Source organism: Tetrao urogallus (assembly GCF_951394365.1).
Source record: "Tetrao urogallus genome assembly, chromosome: 1".
NCBI lineage: Eukaryota > Metazoa > Chordata > Aves > Galliformes > Phasianidae > Tetrao > Tetrao urogallus.
The window spans coordinates 158,486,352-158,509,460 of record NC_136813.1 but is presented as its reverse complement, the minus strand read 5'-3'; the positions used below and the strand labels follow the sequence as shown (position 1 = coordinate 158,509,460).

The window sequence follows — 23,109 nt, the reverse complement described above, 5'->3', positions numbered from 1 at the left end:
CCTGGAAGTGCTCAAGTGTTCAAGTGTTCAGGGTATTAGTCACACTGAGGGACATGCTCTATAGCAATCAAAGGCATGGGTTGATGGTTGGACTAGATGGTCTTACTGGTCTTTCCAAACAATGATTCCATGTTTCTGTGATTTTTACCCTTAAAATAAAGTGAACAATGAGACATGACTTATATTTCACTTCTCACAATAAAATATGTTGTCAAGCATAGTATTTTTTATTAAATCAGATGACATATTTGAATTAAATGAACACACTTTCAGACAAAAAATTCTTGCCCCAGTCTAATAAAAAATTATATCAACATGAAATGTTTCTAACCTTGGGTTTTTGACACTTCTTTGCCAGACCTAATAGGGATGTTGTATACTCAGAAGTTCCTTTGGTCTTACCAAATGTTCTAGCAAAAGCATTACTTCTTTCTACAGCTGTTGCTCGTCCTGGATTTTGGAACATCATACATGCAGCGTTACTATGGCCATTATTTGCCATAACATTAATTTTTTTGTTGCTTGACTTCATAGACTCTGAATATTAATTTAATATTGATATTTTTGCTCATTATTAAGTTTAGTTCATGATCAGCAAAATATACATTTTCGTGTTTATATCCTTTTTTTTCCCCTTAAACCTGGGTAGATCCTTCTTGTTTATGAAAATTAAAGTGACAGCCTCTGTGAATTAACATTTTCTTCTTGAACAAGGTGATGTGATCTAAATGTCTATGACATAATATAATTTATTATCAGAGCTTTGATACTGAAGAACTTCAGATTAACTGCAGCACATGCCAGGCTTTCATCCTGTTGTAAGATGCCTGCAGCTTAACCACAAAATACTACACACAATCAGGATCCCAGACTGGGACTTCTGATCAGGTGGCAACCACAGAATCCTGACAGGAGCTGCCAAGGTCAGAGATCTATGGGAACCTCAACACAGATTAAAGAATAAATGCAGCCCATTACAGGAGCGATGCTTCCAACAGAGAAAAGAAATTCAGATTTTTCTCTGACATCTCTTCACATAAGCCAGTAAGTGCAGAAGAAACTCACTCTTAACAGATGAGTTTCTTATTGGTCTTAGGAGATGGAGACATCCTCTACCGTTGCTTCTCGGCATCCTGACAGGACCGTGGTTCAGCCGTGATTCAGAAGGAGATGTGTCACATAGTGAGTCATCAGCACCACTACCTCCAGCACCTCTGGTCTCCTAGCTGAGAGCTGACAGTCACCTCTGAGAAAGTGAAAGCAGCAGATATCATCACTGTGAGGCAAAAGTGTAGTGGAGACGGATCAGCTCCCACTCTGTAGTGTGACCTCTAAAACCTTTGCACTCTTCATTTCTGTTTATTTGTAAGAACAGGAAGCTGCGTAAGGTACAGTGTCAGTTCTCAAGAAATGAAAAGCTAGAATAGTATTTATATTACATCGGTGCCATTATCATGATAACAATCAATTGTGTTTACGAACACCACATTATTTCAGATTGCGTATCTATGATTTATGGCAGGAGGAAAATTGGAAAATTGTGTGTCGGTTTCTTCTTCATTTTTAATATATTAAAATATAAAAATACTACTACAGCAAAGAAGTAGTTCGCTAACAAAGACAACTGGAAATGAAGAAGGTGAGCCCATCAAAAGAAACAGTACCTGAAAAAAAAAATCACATATTTAGGGGAAGATCTAATGCAGCAAGAGATCCCATATTTTGTTTTCGCTTCCCAAATAAGTGTTACTGATTTGCATAAAGGTTTTGAGTTTTATTGAGGGGAAGATTTCTCTTTCTGTGTGGGTCTGGGACAACAGGTGGGTTGTTCTGTATTACGTTGTCTTCATGGGGCCTGGAAAACGAATGGGGGTTGCTGGGCAGTCTAGAGAGGGAGAGATGTGTGGCTGTAGTGCGACCTTTGTCATACTCCTCTTGATTTAGAATAGAAAAAGAAGAAGAGAAATGGAGAAAAAGAGAAGATTTTACTTCTCTTTTTTTTACTCCTACAAGGGCCATTCAAACGAAAAAAGAGATCATCTACAAAACCTACTTTCTTTTTGACCTCCCTTACAATTGAAGGTGTATCATGCTTAATGCTCTCTGAGGAATGCCTTGGCATGTTCTGGGGTATCATGTCCCCACAATGCACACCAAGTGTGCTAGCTCCGTGGCTTAGTAGAAGAAAAATCCATTTGGTAAATGCAGGCTATGCAGAGCTGGTTGGCCTCAGAGCCAGAGAAAGGCTGCTTGCCTTGTCTTAGTGCAGCTGCAGATGGTGCAAGCAGACAAGACAGTGAGCTGCAGGAGGGGTGAAGCTGCTCCTGCAGCCACAGCTATGGGTGCTGACTGAACCCTCTCAACCTCCTCTTTGAGACCCCTAGGAGGTCCCCTGTGACTTCTGCCTTCTGATGGATCTTTCCAGTGTGGTTTCTGCAGTACAAGGAAACACTTAAAATTATCCATTTCATTAAAAAATGTCTTGGTTTTTTATGTTAATGTACTTTGTATAAATAAAAAAACATACTGATTTACATTTATTTATTTATATATTCTGGAAAAAAAGATGCAACTCTCTTGATTTTCACCATTCTCATTTCAAGCCACATTATGGTGCCACTGAACAGGAACTGGCGCTGCCTGAAAGAGGGCTGAGGTCAAAGAGCATGATCAGAAGTGCTGTAGTTCTGGCATCAGGCATCCTTGCAGAGTTAAACTCGCATGATTAAAAACATCTCCTGTAATCAAGAAGGCACATTGTACGAGGCTGCATTCCTGAAATATCAGCAGTCCCGTGGTGTGCTTCAATGAGACCTATCATCAACCAACAAGCAGATAAAGGCTTCTGATTTTCTAATTAAAAGAGTGAATTTATCTTGATTCCCCATATGCTAAGTGAGGTTGATTAGTGAAAGATATAAGGGATTAAAACTTTGGCTGATTATAATTAAGACTAAATTATTCACTGCAAATAAATTATCTGACAAGTTGGCCATTATCCTTCTCCTGAGCCAATCAAACCTCAATCTAAAGTTTTCAATTTCATACCTATTTTGCAAGTTATTTCCAAGTTATCTACAGAGGACACTGAGAAGACAAGCAGAGACATGGGTGATTGTCCATCAGTGTAAGTTGAATAAGTCTGGAAAAGGTGAATTTTACTCCACATGTTAAAAAAAATACATAGAGACACCTTACACAACATCCAGCACAGTTCTCTTAGATGTATATTTTATGTGTCTTGCTAAAAAGACATTGAGGTTTAAAAGAATTTATATTCAATTAGAAGAAACGCATGCAAAGAGGCTTACTGCTGTTTCTTTGTCTTTTGGCAGAGTTGGCTTTCTTAGAGAAGAAAAGTCTGCTTGGTAAAGGTAAGAGGGCCAGGGCAGTTAGAGGCTGCAAGTTGGTGGACAAGAACTTATGGACTTTCACAGGCTTTTCATGTAGTACAAGCCTGCAACAACTTCTGTCCTGTAAAAGGACTGGCTGCCTTCACCAGGGAGCCAACACATGGAGGCACTGGTTCTCAATGCCAGTGTGCTCAGCTAAATGCTTCAGGTTGAGGTGGTGCAAAAACATTTTGTGGTGCCAAAGGTTTAGAGGAACGTGTTTGTGTCACTGTGGGCCACAAGCAGATTATCCTGAAACTTCAAGTACAAGTTTACAAGTTTTGTGGCATAGTGGGTTAAATAGTTGAATTTAATTTTTCAGTGAACAAAGAGGAAATTATTATTTGGAAGATTCAATGCTTCTGTCTGTTTGGGTGGGGGTTTTGTCTTTCGGGGGATTTTTAGGATTTTTTTTTTGTTGTTGTTTTCGTTTTTTGCATTTCCGAGATCAGAAATGCTGTTTGGATTCTTCATCTGATTCATGACTGTTCTTGGATGTTTTTGTGCCTTCAAACCAAAACATCTAGAGAAATGCATCTTTCAAGGAAAAATATCATCCAGTTTGTTCATAATTAGAAGCACATTTCAAGAAAGCAAAACCTTTTATTTACCTTTCAAAAATGAACATCATTTTTCTAGATGGCTGGAAGGATGTGGAGTTTGGAGCCAAGGCGCACCATGTTGTCAGGTAAGAAAGTGCTGTGCTACTGAGCAAGGTTGTAGCTACTTGGATCAGGATCTCCTGTTGCAATTCTTCTAGACAAAGGAAGGTGTAAGCAGCAGAGAAACAATGTAAAAGAGCCATCTATGGTGGACTCAGTCTTTTTGCAGTTGTCTTTTCCAGGAGAAAGAGAGAAAGAATGGCTAAGAGGGGCACCGTGTGCAGCAAATACTATTCATGTAAATACCGCAGGTCCCAGGTCAACAACTTTCTTGGTTATTTGACCACCAGGACACAATGATGTGTGGACACAGAGCATGACCACAGCCCAGCTGAAGCTGAGTGAGCCATCGGCCATGTTCCAGTATGTTCCTCACATGGCAAGAGATTTCAAGACAAGCAGCCATGCCCTGCTGCTTCTTTGGCCTCAAAGGTGGCTTTCTGTGATATGCTGTGGTTGGAAAAAGGCATTGCCAGTCCATGCAGGTTTACTTGGTGCAAAATCTTGTTTTGGCCTCAAAGGGGATCAGTCTAATGAGTGTACTCTGGCCGAGCTGCAGAAACCTGTGTGCAGTCCCTGTCCTCAAAGAGCAGCAAATGGCTCGAGGTTGTAAGCATGGTGTCCTGCAAAATAAAGGAGAAAAAGTAGTCCCTAATGACTTCACACTGAGAGTGGGAATGTTGAAGATTGTGCATGAGCTGAAAGGAGAGGGACTGATGGAGGCAAGCACAGCGTACAGAAGTCTACCAACTATGGACCATGAAACAAATAAAAAGGCCACACGCATACCCAGGCTATCTCAGGGCTTGCCAAAGGCCGAGAATTGACAGAGACAGGGGTTTTGTGGGCAAGAATGCCCTTTTTCACTGATGGACCAAATGGAGCTGAAGAAATTATACTTCAAAGGTCAGAGTGTGGGTGAGAGAGACACAGAGAGGCATGGAGAGACCCTGATGAGATGAAAAGAGTTACGGGGAAGGAAACCCTAGAGGAGGGTGAGGAGAGGGGAGGGGTATCATGAATAATAGCGACTTACTGACCTAAGTCACAAGGGATGCTGGATGTGGTGGGGAATGAAAGCAGAGATTTATATGCTGAGTTTCTTCTGTTGCTTTAAAAAAAAATGCTGCTGAAGGAAATTACTTCAGAATGAGGGCCCACAGGAGCTGGATTTTGGATAACACAAAAGGAACTAATAGGGCAGTTTCACCAGTTATCACTAGTCCAGAGATGTTCACAGCAGCTGCACTGGAGCATGCCACATATAGGTAGAAGAACATACACTCTGTAAATCTATAGGACTCTACCACACTGATTTAAGCAAATAAAATGAGTGAGTTGGAGGGACCAACACAGAGCTGCATGTTGCCCAGACCAGAACAGGCTCACAGCCACACAGAGCAGTGCTGGCTTCCAGCACACAGCTGTGCAAGGAATGTCCAAACAGGACAAGTGAAGTAGCAACATCACTGTAGCAGAAATGAATTAGGAAGGAAATCTGTGGCATTTGTATTGTTTTATGATGGTTTTGTTCCTTTCATAAGAGAATTTCACTTTTTTTGGTAATTATGATTTGGTCTAGCAATATCATTTCAGTGTTTCCACCAGTGGCACACAATAGATGTATCCCGTCTAGAAATCTTCCCAGTCTAAATAAATGCGTACTAGGACTTTAAAATGATTTTGTTGGAAGGCAAATTCCAAATGCTGGGTAAATCCAACAGACAACAAACATCAAAATTGATGAAAAAATATTTTTGTTTTTATTAGTATGTCCACTTGTTTTTCTATGAGAATCTCAGGGAGGAAAGGCTTGTGTGAAAATCATAATTGGGCATCTCTTTTTCTCATGAAACCCCAGCAAAAAAGAAAATCATGCTGTACATAGTGGCGGGAATGACTGCCAATCTTTTAGTTTCATTCCAGAGGATGAGTTGAGAAAGTAGGATCCATAACTGCTCTGTTTTTCTCCAGAGAACTGTAACAGTACAGTATTCACACGCACTGCACACATGCATGTGACATGGCGCTTAAAACACAATTGTTAGTTCTTTTCCTTGCTGTGGGCGGGTGAAGCCCCAGTGTTCATAAAATGTCTCTTATTAGGGAGAAGTGAAAGAGTATTTGCCCAGATTAGAGAACACAGATGAGGAATTATTCAGAGCTAATTCAATAGCTTTTTTCTCCCCAAACTGCCATAAAACACAAAATATTTGATAACATTGTAAACTAAAAATTATCTCTTACCCTTCTTTATATGAATTTGTTCAATTTACTGTTGTACTTTTGATTGCATCTGGAATTGTAACTGTATGTTACAAACAATAAATTCTTCAATGCATTAGATATGATTAAACTTATGAAAATAATCATTGGTAAGCTTAGTAATATGCTCTTAGCACTAGGGTTTCTTCTTTCCCTCCAGCATACTATTTTTTCCTATGGTATCAGGAAGATCTACTACTGAAGCTACCCCTGAGCCACGACGTGGAGGCCACTTCATTGTACATGTGAATTAAGATAATTATTTCCTGATAACTAGTGCAAATTTGGACAACATCATGCATTTCTTTATTGTGGCAACAGACAGAGAAATAAAAGGTTGGCACTCACATGACAGTTCTGTAGGCAATTAGAACCAATAATAATGACAAGACCAACAGCAATTTTGAAGTGCATCTCCCCAAATCTTGTTTACAGAAACCACAGGGGATTGTATAAAGATACTTGTGAAGCACGAGCTTGCCCAAGAAGTCAAGCCTGCAGCAGTTACTTCCTGTAGGCAGTACTGCTTCTGTTTCAGCTCAGAACTGGATGATTTTGGCATCCACTGTCCTACACTGCACTTCCTCTTATTAACGTGATGGTTTGACAACCAGGAGAGATGGATGCAGGAATTGCTTCCATGCAGCCAAGACAGGTGATGGGGTGGTCAGACCTGAGGATCTGCACCAGAAGAAGGACCAGTGGCATCCACACATACCAAAACCAACGTGCAGCAGCTGGATGGGTGGGAAGACCAGTGGGCACTGAGCTGCCCGTGTAGCAGTGCAGCCCTGGCACAGGCCTTGCAGCTAGGATAGGTCCTTTCAGTGTCTTGAGGGCAGTGAGAGGCCTCTCCTGCAGCTCATCCTTCTGAACACAGCACAGCTTTGTTAGCCTGGTACAGAGTCCTTGTTATCAGGGCTCCATCAGCAAGGCAGCTTCTCGTCAGTGTGCAACATGACTGACTAAAAAAATGCCAAAAAAACCACAAGACTGGGGCCCCCGGCACAAAAAGGATGTGGAGTTGTTGGAGCTGGTCCAGAGGAGGGCCGCAAAGATGATCAGAGGGCTGGAGCACCTCCTCTATGAAGAAAAGCTGAGGGATCCAGGCTTGTTTAGCTTGAAGAAGAGCAGGCTCTGGAAAGGTCTCAGTGTGGCCTTCTAGTACTTGAAGGGTTTTTTTTTATTTTTATTTTTTTATTTTTTACACTGTCTGATAGTGACAGGACATGGGAAAGGGGGAGGGTATGCTTTATCTAAAAGAGGACACTTAGATTAAATGCAAGAGGAAATTCTTTACTCAGAACGTGGTGAAGCTCTGGCACAGGCTGCCCAGAGAAGCTGTGGATACCCCATTCCTGGAGGTGTCCAAGGCCAAGTTGGATGGGCCCTGCGTGGCCAGAGCTGGTGGGTCCACAGCAAGGGGGAAGCTGGATGAGTTTTTAAGGCCCTTTCTAACCCAAACCATTCTATGATTCTATGATTCTATATCTACTCTCAGGATGCCATTGCGTCGTGAATCATGCCAGATATGTGCACTGGCTGGTCTCCTCATGCTGTGGTCCATCCTGGTGCCCAGCTTTCATCCAGCATTCTACTTGTGTGCAAGCACGAAAGGCTAACAAGGATGTGGCAACCACAGCTTGCTGTCACAAAACTTTCACCACACTAGCAATGCTAAAAATATTAACATCATCACTCAGGATGTTCCACATTTGAATTTAAACCATGGTTTGTTATGGTGTTTTTCTCCCTAGGAAATATTTCTCTTGAGCCAGAGAGGCAAAGCTCACTGTGAGAATGCCAGTCTACCTGCAGCTCACAGTGGCAGCATTAGCCTGCACTAGGGCTGGGGGAGCACCACTGCTGTAAGGCTTTCGGCAAGTCACCTCGGCTCTTCCTCATTTCCTCTGTCTCTGTCCTGTCTGTTGTGAGAGTGATTGCTTGGGAAAGGTGTGTCTCCAGCTATGTACCAGAAACCTTGATCTCTGGAGCTCACAAGAGCTCTTCATGCCGGTGATTTGGAAACAAACATGACTTGTTACTAACGAAACAGACATAACATAATCAGCATGAAGACAGAGGATGTTGGAACTACTGTTCACATTTTAATCACAAGAACAACTTCATGTTAGAAGATCATTTTCTTGCAGATGATTAATCCAGCTCAGAACATTGCAGGGCTCTTTCTGAAATCTGCTTTAAAAATATACATTAGGATCACACAGTTTTATGCCTAGGATCTTCCTATTTAATACAATCTTGCAGTCAAGACAAATTTTCCCTTCCTCTGATGCCGACATAACATTTCATAACTAGATTTATCATACAGTACATAGAAGAGAGACCTTCCTGCATATTTTCCAAACAGAGGTCCTGAGCAGAAAATCTTCATGTTTCTGCTCAAACTTGCTTTTTAATGCACACCTCTGAAATATGGATAAGGAGTAACACCAGGGCTTCCTTTTGAAAGTGTGGCTGCATAAGGAAGGATGTCCTAGCTTGCATGGAACATCCCAATGCAGACCCTTGGGGCACCTTTCCAGGTAGCAAGTGGTTCCTTCTCTGCACTGATGTGCTGTAGGGCTGGAAGCATATTCTAGAGTGATTAATTTTTAGATAGCTGAAGGCAGTGATGAAACGGATCCTATTCCTGGCCTTCAAGTTTATCTGACCTAACATCAAAGGATAAGTATGAAAAGTAAAATATGTTTGAGTACCAGGTGCCAGTATCTATGATAATGTATTGTTTCAACTATGACTGGGAAGCAGCATTTCACTGTTGCGTGGTTATAAGGGCTGTTGCATCCCCCACTGACTTGCTGCGAGCATTGTTACCAGCTTGAACCCACAGCGCTGCCTGGGCAGTCATGCTCCTTTGCGTCTGCTGTTCTGCACACTGGCACCTTACTTGAACCAGTATTGGGCTCCCTGCACCCTAACTGGTGGGGCAGTGAAGAATTTCTTCGTGGAGAGGATGGTCCATCCATCCCAAGCACCAGGATGGGTGGAGTTCTCACTCCTGCAGGTGTTTAACAGACATGTAGACATGGCACTGAAAGACACGGTGATATTGGTTCAGTGTCATGTTCTTGAAGGTCTTTTCCAACCTAGATGATTCTATGATTCTATGATAGTGGAACCCTCTGGCTGTGGGCTGGATGGCAGATTATGGTGGTGCATGTTATAGCAAGCAAGAAGAGTGGCATGACGTTGAAAGAAAAGTCATGCTAAAGGAAGTGGGTGTATGGTCCCCAAGAACCATGTCTAAACATAAAAGTGAGAACCAGCACACACCTGAGTGGGACAGGCTGTACATACATAGCCAGCTTACTTCCAGTCTTTGCATATTATGGTACTTAATAGCTAGAGAAAAACAGGTCCAGGTGGCCCCTCAGAGCTGTGTGGACTTGATCATCTTCTAAATTGCTCAGTCACTCACTATGTGAGTAGCAAGATACAATAGCCTTCTATACTACAAGTTCAACTTCATCTGCTGAGGTACAGGCACATACATATCCACTTCTGACAGTTCTGCTGCAGAGGAGATAACTTCTGAGAAGGATGAAGAAAACAGCTTCATCCTGTAACACCATGCAGTCAGAGTTCATTTGTTGTGCTCATTAAGACTTAACTTAGGGGTAAGTTTGCCTGTCAAACATGAAACACTGTCAAAACACAGTGAATAGAATTCAGCACTTTTCAGATCCCCAAGTTCTGTTCCCTTGCCTAGCTGAGACCTGTTGTAAGTGAAATTAGTTCTTTTATCTTAGATCTTGTGATTGCTTTCCCCAGGCTGCTGGTTATATATTTACTGAACTTTTTTTTTACAAAGCCATTGCATTAGCTGTTACTTCCTAGCTTAAAATCAACTTTTAATTATGACAATCTTAAACACATCAGTTTATGTTTTTATCAGTAGGAAATGAAGCATAGAAGAGAGGCTGTTCTGTGTCATCCATCCATACTGACTGCATCAGCTGATCACACGGAAAAGTCATGAAAAAAACAATTCAGCAGAACTCCGCACATAAACCCACCCCAAATAAAACACTGTATTTTAATATAAATTAATAGTTTCAAATAAGAAACAAACCTCCTGAGCAGGCAGCTCTCCAATGACCACCTGCAGAAGCACTGGACTCCACTCCTGAGAGCTGAGATTGGATGAGTTTCCCTGTCACCAACTCAGCAACTGCTCCCCAGAGATGATCTTGCTTGCTGATGTCAGCACCTTCTTGGGCACATATTTCTGTTTCTCTAGCACTTCCTCTTCTTTGGAAAATATATTCTCAGCTGTATCATTATTATCTTTTTCTTAACAGGTATCTCTGATACTTGATTTATCTGCCTGCTTACTAGCACTACGGCAGAACTCTTAGTTACCATACAGCACCATGAACAATCTTATTTTTAAAAAACCTTACATTTTGGTTCCATATTATTTTACAGAATTGGCAGATTTAATTTTGAACATGGTATTTTTTTTTAAATCAGATTGGGATAAGATAGACACACCTTTATTTTTGTGTTTAAGAAATATTTAAAAAAATCAAATAGGCTGTATTTATTAAAAAAAGAAAAAAAGGAAAAAAAAAAAACAAAAAACAACTGCTGTGTTCTTCTAAGGCAAAGATTAATTCTTAGCTGTGTAGTAACCCCACGGTCTTGCTCCAAAGAATGCAAACTGACATACATTTGAACATCATGTAGCAAGGAAGACATCTGTGTAAAGCTCCCATTCCCAATTTATGAGTGCTATACAGTTGTGAATTCAGCAGAAATCAGAAAACTCTGAAGAGGTTTTTCACTCTTGACTAATTAAATGCATCCTGCAGTCAAGGAGCACTACCTTCTAGTTCCGTCTGTTTCTGTCAATGGGCTTACACCCTAGTTTGTGAAAGGAAAATACAGCCTGGTTTGCCATCACTGCAAAGCTGCTGCACTGTATTTGCTTTTCCAGAGGAATACTGTAGTCTGGAGATGGAAAGATTCTTGATGCACTCCAACATGCTTTTTGGTTGTATCTGAAAGTGGCACACAATCCTCCCTATTCATCTAGTTCTGCCTCCATTCAGGGCTGAGGATGCTGGTCTTATTACAGCAAAGCAAATGGAGCACTCTAATGGTATCCTGTGTGCACTCTGGCAATTCCTCTCCCTCCCATACCTGTGACTGCGTTGCCCACCTCCATCGGTGATGCTGAATGGGGCCAAAGAGCAACTAAAAACTTTCTGGAGCAGAGGTTAAGAAACACTGCAGAGGCTTGCCAGTGAACATGCAGAGCCACCGTGATAAATCATTTGGGGATTCCAAGTACATTCGTTTGTCTTGGTGCCCTCTTTCCAAATGTTCATGTCCATAGTGCTCCAGACAGATGCTGCATGTGTTTAGCTCTCTGGATATCAGTAGAAGCAGTAGCCAGCTGGAAATTCAAATGCAGATGATGATGCTCATAGACTTGAAAAGAAACACAAAACACTTGACTGCACGGGCCTACAGCATGCAACATGTTGCAACACAGCTTTTCTGTAGCTGCTGCCATCATGTATGTCCTTCACCTGTGCTGTCATATGCAGAAGTTTGCAGACCGACTCCTACAGATGTTCTTGTATTGATTAAAAATTGATGTGCATCAGCCTAGTTTGTAAAATACATCAGTAAGTATAGAACAAAACACCAACCAAAACCAAACCAAAACAAAACAAAAACAATTCACCAACAAAAAATGGGGAAAAATGTTTAATTAAATGATATAACAAGTAACAAACAATATCTGATTGTAGATGAGGATTCACACAAGGAAGTCAAACTACACAAGGTTCAAAATGGACGAGGAGCATCCATATATGATCAGCAGCCATTTAATTAAATGAGCTCAGAACACCTTTTCAATTAAACAGGTGCAATGAGGCAAAACAGGCCTCACCGCCATAGAAAAATATATCAAGTCAAAAGTAGCCAATGTAGGAACACAGCACGTACAGCCTAATACATTCTCTTTATCAGCTTCAGAGATTATTTTGAAGCATTAAAATGCTAGCACTTACATTAAGAAAGCAAGCAAGGACAAAACAAGTTTTACTAACAGAATTCATGTCACAATTTATACAACCTGAGATTGCTACTTAGGCAACAAGATTGGTAATTAGGCTAACCAGCCTACAACATGAAAAATTACGTTTTTTTTCCTAATATATTTTCTGGATCTGTTGAAGTTTAGAGGCTTTTTGTTGCCTAAATGCCAACTGATTTGCACGTGAACTCCAGTCTTGCAATGGACACAGAAACGCGTCCTCAAGGATGCACTGACAACGTAAGGTGCTTAGCTTACTCGCAAGAAATTCTTGGGTATCCTAAATCTTAAATTATAGATTCACACCATAATTTGAGTTGGAAGAGACCTTTAAAGGCCATCTAGTCCAACTCCCCTGCCTTAAGCAGGGATACCTACAGCTTATGACTTCTCTTTGGGAAATGTAACAAAAAATAGCTTTCTGAAAAGACACCATTAAAGTGTAAAGTGAAACATAATGCAATGCTTATAAATACATGTCAAAGAGTTGGTAAGACAAAAGAAAAGCTTATTTAACACTGACTTTTAAAGGGACATGACACCTATGCTTGATTCATAGGCAGTGGCATTCAGAAGCTGGTCTCCCAGCTTAGGTAGAAGAGTGCTCTTCCAACTTCAGAAGCTTTTGACAGACACATCACCACAGGTACCAACGTTCCTTTGAAATCCTAGTGTTATGTAACCAACTGAATACTTATTGTTGTGTGGAACTCCCAAATCAAACTTGACTGGTAACAACTGTGTGAAGTTACTGAAAGAAGATGACGATTCCTGGCCAATTTTTTGTTTTCATTTTTCAACTTCATGATTATTTCCTAACAAAACAAAAAAAGAATTAGCATTAATGGATGGAGAAGCCAGTTGACAAATATCATGGGCCACAATCTGTAAACACTCGCATACAGGCTTAGCTTTGGTACTGTTCATTGTCTCATTGACTTCAAAGGGATTATTTGCATTATGAGCGTTTTGTGCATCTGCATTTGCTGTACTGGTCCCACATGTGACATCACCACGTATTTTCACAGTGATAAAAAACTCCAGTCGTATCATCTAGGTAACTCATCCATTTTAATCATAATGCAGGCAGCGAAGCCTGCGTGTCCACCACGACCTCGCCAATACAGGAGACTCAGACTTTCACATAATTTCACTCATCAGGTCGGTGGTTCTGGACCTAGACACCTCTCAGGCCATCCCACATCTCCAGAAGAACCAGGACACGTCCTCTGCACTCGTCACCAGGCCATGCTGCTCCCCCAGGAGTATGTCTGCGTGACCCCCCAGCGCTCTGGCCTGCACAAGGGGCGAAGGCCCCAGGGCAGCGGGGCCGCCTCTGCCCTCACAAAATGGGCGCCGACAGCGGCAGCGGCGCAGCCCCGCGTTCCCGCCCGCCGCAGGCCCGGCGGAGAGGCGCGGCAGCCCCGCGGCCTACGTGCCCCGCCGGCCCCAGGCGCAGGGCCGCGTCTCCCGCGGGAGGCGGAGGCAGCGCGGCGGAGCGGGCCGCACTTCTCCTTCCCCCTTCTTCTCCTCCTCCCGTCCCCGCAACCCCGCGTCGCTCCGCAGCGCCGGGCGGCGCGCCGCTCTCCCCGCCCCTCAGCGCCGCAGCGGGCCGAGCGGCGGCGGCGGCGGGGTCACGGCGGCGGCCGGGTCAGAGGGTAAAGGTTGCTCCCCCAGCATCCTCCGTGCTGGATACTCAGCCATCTTGGATCCGCGGGACAAGAAAATTCATGCGGTGAGTCCGGCCCCGGCCGCCCCCTCTCCGACCCCCACCGCCGCCCCGCTCCCCGCCGCAGCCCTCCCGCGGCCCGATGAGGGGGGGCCCGGCGGCGGCGCGGCCCGCGACGGGTCTCCGCGGGCCCGGGGCCGTCCCGCCGGGTTTCCGTTTGCTTTTGTCTCCGAGGGGAGCGGGGGGGACGCGCGGCGCCCGAGCCCGGAGCGCGGCCGCAGGCCCGGCCCTGTCCGCCGCCCCCCGTCCTCCTCCGCGGCCGGCGGGGGCCGCCGGGAGCCGCTCCGCGCCCGCCCGAAGCTGAGGCCCGGCCGCGCTCGGGCCCCGCATCCTCCGCGGCCGTCGCTCCGCCGCCGCGGCCCGCTCGGCCCGTTCGGGACGGCTCCCGCCCGCCGCCTCTCTCCCTCGCCGGGCCCGTTCGAGGGCCGCGCGGCCTCCGTTCCCCCCAGCACTCTCCCCCTCGCCGCCGCCGCCGCAGCCTCCCGCCGGGCCCGGCGCTGGTGCGGCCCGGCCTGTGCCGCCTGCCGCCGGGTGCCGCCGGGCCCCGCTGCCGGGCGGCGCCGTGCTGCCGGGGTGGCCTCGCGGCCTGCGCCGCCGGGCCTCTAGCGAGTCCCCGGGAGAGGAACGGGGTGAGCCGGGGATACCGTCGGCCTGCTTCCTTTTACAAATTACATTTTTTTTTTTTTTTTTTTTTTTTTTTTTTTTTTTTTTTTTCGTGTGTGCGCCTTTTACGCTCTCCTCCTGGTGGCGGTTAAGGTGATGTGTAAACAGGTTCTGGTATTCCCTCAGACGTGTTGGTAAAACAAACTTGAAAAGGAACGATCCCCTGCAAGAATTTGCCTCCGTGCACGGTGTGCTCGGTCCGGCCTGGGGGGACACAGGGTGGTGGGTCGGGGTGGGTGCCTGCGGTGTGATTTGTGGGGCTGCAGCTGTGTCCCTGACAGAAGCAGGGATTTGCTTGCACGTACTGCAGGTTGGAATTCCTGTGTTGTTGTTGGTGGTGGTTTCTTTGTTTGTAATTTGTTTTCTTCAATGAAAGTGGAGGTAACTTTGTTTTGGAGATTCTCTAATGTGAGCTGGTGAAAATGCGGTGTTAGGCATGGAGCAGCCATAAGGCTGTTTTATCAGAGAACTTGTTTCCAACTTTGCACAGTGTTATCCCTAGAAGACAATCAGAACTGTCTGTGTCTTGCTCATGTTCACGTGTGTGCATATGCGTGAAACTCGCACAGGTGAAGGTGGTGTTCCTGCTCCCCTGCACACTGTACCCTGTGGTGCTGGGGGCTCTGTCAGAGCCCCTTGGCCTGGGGAAGGGAGGTTGAGATGCTCAAACTGCTGTCGCAGCACTCTGCAGGAATCCTCGCCTTTCTGGAAACTTGGATTTGTTTCAGGCTGTTAAAACTTGTAAAGACCTGCAGCAGAGTAATTGTTTAGGTTTGCATTGCAAAGGCATCTCTACTTGGACCTGTATGGGTTGTTAGGTGTGCACTGGGGTACTTGGAGTTCTCTTAAAATAGTGTTTTAGTGGAACATAACTTGCAAGGTCCAGTTTCATAATCTTTAAAGCTGTGTTCAGTGCCCCACTCCAACTGATGGTGAGAATTCAGCTGGCATAAAGAACTTCAAGGTGTTAACTGCTTCTAATCTTAGGAAGGGATTTGAATACTTGATACTAGGATCTGACCCATCTGAACTTGTAAGTGTGTTTCTGTTTCACTTTCAGGAAGCTGTTGATAAGAGTTTGCTAGCAGGTAAATCTACTCTGTGCTTTTCTTCCAGAAAGGTAACGTCACTCTCAAAATCATCAGTAATACTATTACCCATCTGTGAGTGGATTCTACCAGCAGTGAAAGCAAAAACCCTTGGTTAAGAGCTAGCAAGAAAACACCAACCATTGAAATTTATTAAAGGTGATTTGAGTCCTCTTTAAAAGAATCTAATTGTAGAGAATTAGTATTTACTGGGAAGAATAGCATGGTTAACGTGTTGTCCCTTGGCTGCATGATGGCACCTGGAAGCCTTGGTCTTCATGTCAGCCCTATAAAGCTGTGCGTTCCTCTCAGGCAGTGGTAGCTTTCATGGACTATTTTTGCTGTATTTGCTGTCCTTCTAAATGTATTTCTGGCTAGACAGAAGTTGGAAACTTTATTGCATTTTGAGCCTCCGTTGTGTGGTTTTTGTATTTCTGCACTGGTGCAAGGGCCAGGCTGTGCTGTGACCATTGCGGGGTTTGTAACGTCGCTGTACTTTTGAACCAGTTGTGTGCCATAGCGAGGAGGCACAAAATATTTTCTAGCAGAGCTGTTGAAGACTCCAGAAGTGAGCATAATTTAAAGTACACTCTTAGTTAAAATAGATGTTGTTTGCACCTGCCTTTTTGACTCATCTGGAAACTTAAGGGAAACGTTGACTTGCTTGCTTTGTTATGGGGTGCATAGGAAGTGCACCTAAGCTCCCAGTCTTTGTTCTCAGGTAGGTTCTGCTACTTAACTTCTTTGGGGTTATCTCTTCCTTTAAAGCTATAATGTGGTTGAATACAGATTTCAAAGGTACTTAATAAGAAAACAAACAAAAACCTTGTTCATATATAAATAGAAAAATTCTCAACTTCTTGGCAGAATCCTTGCCATATTTGTTGTATATTTCTGAATGTTAGCTGAGGTACAAACAGGCAGAAAGCTTCTATAGAATCACAATACCATTATGTCAAAGTAGTGCTTTGGGCACAAATTTAAAGGATTACCCTCTAAATGATAGTTTTGAAATTATTTTTATTATGGTTATAAATAGTAAAAATTATACACAAATGGCAGTACTTCTTGACAAAAGGCAAGAAAGTCAAGTGGGATTGATTTTGCTTCATCTGGGTTTTTGAGGTGCAAGTAAGTAAATTTAAAAATAAACAAAAAAGTAAACATTCTTCTATGTAGCAGAGACCTGTTTTTCTTTTTTTCTTGAAGTTCATCCCAATGTATCAGAGCAATTCCAACAACCTGTTTCGCTTGTTCTTTCCCAAATAGGATTCAGTGTCTTTCTTTTCATTTTCTTAGTTTGTTTTCTGTTGTGCTTCAGCACCTACATTCTGTGTTTGTGTGTTGCACTGGTCTCCTGCCCTGGGTTCCTGTAAAAACATACGAACAACTGAAACTTTGTGGGTAGTCTCATTGACTTAAAAGCACCCGCTGGTGTGCTGACAGTTAACCTCTTACATCAGAGCTTTCAGGGCAGAGGCTGGGATGTTGACAACTCAGTCTACTTTTATGGAACATTGTAACAGTGTAGAAGGGGTTGTGTCCAATGAAATTATTGTGCAGTGGATTGTTTGGAGTTTTCCTTATTGAAATTTGTTCTCAGAGGTGTTTGTGTTCCAAACGTATGTTTCCATGCTAATTGGTAAGAGATTTCTGTATAGGAATTACAGTCGCTACGCTTTTATTTCAGCAATAACAGAAGACTGTGAACTTTTCGGATTGCTTTTAATTTATGTTGTATCTCTCATTTATACTGTTATGCTGAAAGTTGCATGTTGTATGGTGGTAGTTGGTGTTGCTCAGAGCTGAGCTACTTCCAACCCCAAATTGGGATGGAGATGATCCCCAGCCCCACGAGGGTTCTGGGCCCCCTGTGCTGCCCTCCCTCAATTTGCCTTGAGGTAGCCTTGGTGATCAGCAGTGCTACAGGAACGTGGGTGTTACTGTTCCCTTTTGGCTTGCTCTGGTATCTGACCACTCTTTACAAAGTGCAATATGTTTAAAACTTGACATAATCAAGAATTTTTTCAGACACATCCTTCTTGCGGTAAGCTGTGTTGCAAGAGTTGTACTTATTGATGAATTTCTGATCAATGCCATAGTTTCCTTCTGCTTTCCATCATGGTAATATTTTCAGCATCATCCTGTACCCCATCTCACAATTCTTTTTGATTGCAGTCAGTAACTTTCAAAGCGTATTCAAGGCTCTACTTCAAATTCTTTGTGCGTCTCAAATCAGCAATGGGTGGACGTAGGAGTCTGACCTGTAAAAAGCTATAGTTTATTTAAAATGAAAACTACTATAAACACTGCTATGTTTGTGGGAGATGAAACGGAAACTGGTGCTTGGTGTGACTCCCACTGAGCAGACAGAGCGGTGAGGGCTGAACAGTGGAGGTAGGGAGTGCTGGCCGTGTGTCGGAGTTACCCCCAAGGTGATGTGTGAGAGGTAAGTAATGGAACCCATTTCTAGCTGAGTTCTGGTTTGGAGCACTGGGATAATGCTTTCCTGCGTTTCACTTGGTTGGTTCAAGGGTTCTGTGGAGCTAGATGCCAGCAGTAGTGTTAGTGTATGTACTTAAAGTAATGTTTGTGAATGCTAAATGGTCCTATACTAAATTCCAGAGGTGGCTGTTGTGTTCTTTATCCTTACACATTTCATAATTTTATGTTAGTGACATTTTTTCTTACTATCTAAAGACTCTTGAAAACAAGAGGTTCTAGGCACCAAAAAGAGATGGTGTGACTATTATATTGAAGCAACTGCAACAGTTACAAACTATGAACTCTTGCTGGTAAGTTTTGTAGGCAACTGCTTGGCAAACAAGTTTTTCTAAGGCTGTCGTGGTAACACTGACAATGATAACATAGCATTATCATACATTATCTTTTCTTTCTAAGGATTGTCTGAAGATTCCTGTCCTAGAGCAAAGTAACTCATGCTTTTATCGATGGACTATGCATTTGTCATACAGCTATATGACTGTATGAGGTTTTTCCTTCAAGTTTCAGTGGAATGGTGTTTTTCTATCTTTGGCTTATTAGAACTTCGCTTTGTTTGAGGCACTGATTATTCTTTGTATCTATTTTTAATACATTTTCTACATTCTAATTTTTGAGAACCATTCTTGCAAAGGAAGTGTTGCCAGGGAATTAAAAAGATGGGGGAAAAAAGGAATGCCAACTTGTCTTCCATTGCCTTGGTGTGTAGGGACTCGCTCAGATGTGCTTGGTGTCTTCCACTATTGGGTAGTGATGTAAGTGCTGAGGAAGTTGCATATAAATGTTAAAGCAGAAAATGAGCTGTGAAGCAGGTTATCTTATGTAATGACCCAGTAGGCTAAGGAGTACATAGAAGTGGGTCTTTTCTCTTCTGTAAAGCATATGCCATGCTTTGGAGAATGGAGAAGAGCAAATCAGAAAGGTTTTCAAACAGAAGTCAAAACTGCATGGCTCCAGTGTTTGAAGGGCAGAAGAGGTGATGAGCAATTCTGAACACTGAAAGTGTCTTGTATAATGTTGTGCTCACCTGTAGGATTGTTTGCAGTAAAACAAACAAACAAAAACAAACAAACAAACAAAAACCCTAAAACATTTAATATGAATTATTTGTTGACTTTCTTGTGGTGCCAGTACTGTTGTTGATACCTGGCTGTGTGATGTATTTTTTGCAACGTGTCAAAAGCATCGTCAGAAAATACTTTCAGTATTTTGTACTGCAGTCTTCATTTGTTGATTTATGTTTGTGGTTGCGCACTTCAAGTGAGCGAGTTCAATATCAAACTTATTAAGGACAGCATTATACACTAGAATAAGTCAGTATCTTGTTTTATTTCATGGTGAGAATTTGAAGCACATTTGGATTCCTGTGCTGTTGTGATATGGAGGTAACATTTTGGGGGAAACTTTTTGACTGTTTCAGACTGATGTGCTTTGGTAGGTAAAGAAGTGAGTTTTGTATGCTCTGATTCATGGAGATTCATACGCTCTTTATGTAAGAACTTGTATTGTGGGACATCACTGGGAACATAAGAAGTATTCAGAATTTCTTGGAGGGATGAAATGTAGTTTTAAAGGGATTGGTATTCTTCTGAGCTCTCCTTATGTCAGGTTGCTGCGTACCGTGGCTGTCAGCAGTGTGTGCTTTGACAAGTACTATTTTTCTTAATGATTTAATTAGGAATTTTCAAAATGTTGGCCTTATCCATGATCCTAATATTTTCTTTTTTTTTTTTTTTAAGGATGTGTAACTCTAAAGGATGCCTTTTATGATTCTGGCTGATTCTTTTTTTTTTTTTTAGGGTCAGTTCCTAGTATTAAAATAAATTTGCTTTTATAGCAACAGCTTGGTAAGTCACAAACTGGGATGCCTGGTTATGGGTCTGTTTGGCAAACAGGAATGAGCCACTGTGAGGAGCCACCTGCAACTGTGCCTCACCATCAGTGTGTGTGCAGTCCTGCCTGCAGCAACGCTGGGCCCATATGTGCCAGGTGTACCTGTGTCTGGTTCATAAAGCAGAACCTTTTTGTGAGGTGTGTTTTAAAGCTCAGTAGATGAAGCAGCATCATCTGCAGGCTGTGCTATTAATGTCATTAGCAAAGAGCCTGGAGGGGAATAGTGTAGGCTACGAGCGAAGAAACAGCGGTAGTAAAATCTGTTGATAGTAGGATGTGCTTAATGGATTGTTTCACGACTGCCTGCAAGAAATAAGGGAGTCAGTATTCAGGTGGGATTGTTTTGAAGAACACTGTGATACGTGACCATGAAGTTAGCTGTAATTTTACTTTATTTTTTAAATAGGTAACAGTGAGAGGACTGTTGATAAGGAGAGCTGGTGAGCAAAGAAGAGCGAAGCTGGATGTAGGGAAATGCATGCTGACTTCATTCTGCAGTACTGTGCTTTTTTTTTTTTTTTTTTTTTTAAAAAAAAGGCAAACGTTGTAGAAGTTTTGATTCAGCTTTTCTCATTTTCTCTCTAATTTGTGGGATTGCTTCATTTGTCTGTCCCTCCCACTCAGCAGTGCGTGTGCAGAAAAGTATATGCGTGTATGTAAAGTACACATAGTTAACTTTTAACTCAGAAATTAAGCATTTAACTTACATGCATGGAAACTTTCATCAGAAGGAATTAGATTTCAAAGTGTGGTCCTTCAAGCCTCATAAAATGTAACCGGGTACAGGAAGTGTGTCAGAATTATTGCAGCCTCTCAGAGAACTGCTCAGAGCTGATGTGGGACAGATTCTGCGGGCTGTGAGTACATGCAGACTTGCAGAGTGTCTGCACCACTGCTCTCTTCCCTGGAGCAGGAGGGAGTGAGAAAGTGACTTTTGTAGAGAAGTGGAAAAAAAGGGAAGGAAGTTGAGGGTCATCGTGGTGTGGGAGAAATATTAAGCAACAGAAGAAGAAAGCTGCAGGAAACCGGTTTTTATTAGTTCTGCCATTCCTAGAAAATGTCTGTGCTTAGGATCAGCACGATCAGTTTTTTGGTGGATCCAAATGAACTTGCTTAGTCTCAGCTGGTTGGGTATTTTGGGGGGATTGGCAGGAGAGAACTCCAATTGGAATCTCATCCCATGCTTCAGCTGAGCAGTTGTTCTTTGTGTGCATTGATGTAACTGCCTGTGGCTCGGCAACAGATTCCAGTGCAGTACTTAATTTTGTAATGTGCTTCTAAAAATAAGCACCTAGTCTTATGTAACACCTCTTGTATTGTTAGCACCTAGAGGCTTCATCCCCACCGGCGCAGAGTGAAGTACAATTGCATCCTACCTGATTTTCTTCAGCATGGATATTTACATCTGAAATATTTTCCCTGACAGTGACTGTGGCCAGACAGTACTTTTGCTCGTGTTTCAGGAATACCAACAACCTGGTTTGCACAGTTGGATGAGTTACTCCCCTCCATTTGCTGTTCTGCAGTATCATTTTGGTATATCTGAGAGAACCACCAATTTGAAAGAGCTGTGTGGTACTTGAGACATTTCTTTCTATAATTTAAAGAAGCACGGTGGATTCCTGCTCACAGGTGCAAGCACTTCACAAGTTGCACTTTTTGAGGCATCTCACATAATCTGTCTCTGCAGTGGGACTGCAATGGTTATGAAAATGTGTGGATGCTACACATGTGAAAAGACAGTAATTGTATTAACACAGCTGTGATGACACATTTAAAATATGCTCAGGAGTAAACCTCAGGGTTTTGGTTTTTTAGTATTTCAGGTGACATTTATAATCAAATGACATTATTCTCTTAGATATGACATTATTCTGTTACATACTTGATGCCTCTTGCTGTAGCCTTAGCTATGCTCTCTTTAATGTGACATCTGTCATGCTTTTTGTGCCACTATTCCATTTTCAATTATGAATTGAATTCAGGTTACAAATAATGTGTTGTTAAATTAAATGATGGAATGCATCATATCTTGCTGACCGGGGGGTGGCACCTGTACAGAACAGACTTGTCATATGTAAATAATTTATGGGACAGGAATTGGATGTGTCAAGAATTACAGCTTTAGCAGAGCAGCTTGATTCTCATTTTTCACCACTTCTTGAAGCAGGTGCTGTATTTTTATGTTAAGAGCGCAGCTGGAACTACAGAGTAGAGGATCAAAAGTTGAATCTGAAAATAGGAGACCAAAACAGAGAGGCATTTCTTAGTTGTTCTGATGTTGTATTTATAAAGTTTTCTATAGCGTTGTCTAGAGCCAGCCCAAGTGCTTCATTTCATGAGGTCCCTCTCCTTCCCTGAGGGTTCCTGGGGTTCAGAGATGAGTAAATTGAAGAGGATCTGGGGCTGAAAGAAATCATTCAGTTTCTTCAGTAGCTCCCAATTTTAAGAAAAAATTGGGCATTGTAGATGCTTTTGGTGGTTGTTTTATCTGAGCAATTAAAGTAACTTAATTTCCTAGCAGTGTCTAGATCAGTGATTTGGGGCTTGGGAAGTGCTGTCAGCCCTCAGACATCTTTGCAAACCGCAGATGTCACCAGAACAGATTAAATAGAATAATTATAATTGTAATGCATGGTATTTATTGCACCAGTGGCCCGTGCTTCGCTCTGAAGGTTACCCTTGGTGATGTATGGATTAACTTTGTCCTTCCCGAGGCCAAACAGCATGTGTATATATTTGGATGGATAGACGGGGCATTTCTGTGTGGATAGGTCTTACTTCTACATCACACTGTGATTGTTTAGTGGGCAGAGGCAGTACGTGGCAGTGTGCCGCC

At 42.8% G+C, this 23,109-nt stretch overlaps 1 protein-coding gene across 1 annotated transcript in view; it reads left to right on the top strand.

Annotated features, from left to right (window-relative positions):
- Positions 1-14,037: 14,037 nt before the first annotated feature.
- CNOT2 (CCR4-NOT transcription complex subunit 2) overlaps positions 14,038-23,109 on the top strand; it is a gene marked incomplete at both ends in the record, with an annotated part of 91,415 nt that continues 82,343 nt past the window's right edge. Inside the window, one exon of the mRNA XM_079542465.1 lies at positions 14,038-14,130. The remainder of the gene's footprint in view (positions 14,131-23,109) is intronic.